This window comes from Gavialis gangeticus, unplaced genomic scaffold (genome assembly GCF_001723915.1).
Source record: "Gavialis gangeticus isolate Ggan-Ray unplaced genomic scaffold, GavGan_comp1, whole genome shotgun sequence".
Classification (NCBI taxonomy): Eukaryota; Metazoa; Chordata; order Crocodylia; family Gavialidae; genus Gavialis; species Gavialis gangeticus.
The window spans coordinates 23,082,558-23,082,961 of record NW_017729026.1 but is presented as its reverse complement, the minus strand read 5'-3'; positions in this window follow the sequence as shown (position 1 = coordinate 23,082,961).

Sequence of the window (404 nt, the reverse complement as noted above, 5' to 3'; positions counted from 1 at the left end):
CTCTGCTGCCACCCGCACAAGCCAGAGCCACTGCATCCACTGTGCTCTGGCCTGAGCAGGACAGGGGAAGCTGGGGGATGACGGTTGGGAGTTAGAGGCACCAGCAAGACTTGGGGAGGAGGGGGCAGGGGCCTGTGGCTTGGGACAGAGGAGCACTGGGAGGGCCAGGGGTCTGTGGCTTGGGAGTGAGGGGCACTGTCAAGGCTAGGGGGCTGTGCGAGGAGAGTAAGAGGCACTGGCAGGGCTGGATGGGCTGTGGCTTGGGGGTGAGGGGGACCAGTAAGACTAGGGGGCTGTGGGTTGGAACTGGCCATCAATGTTTACAAATGGGGCCTGATACAAAAATACTGAGAACCACTGCTCTAGACGACAAAGCCAACATATTTAATAACTTCTTTGCCTCT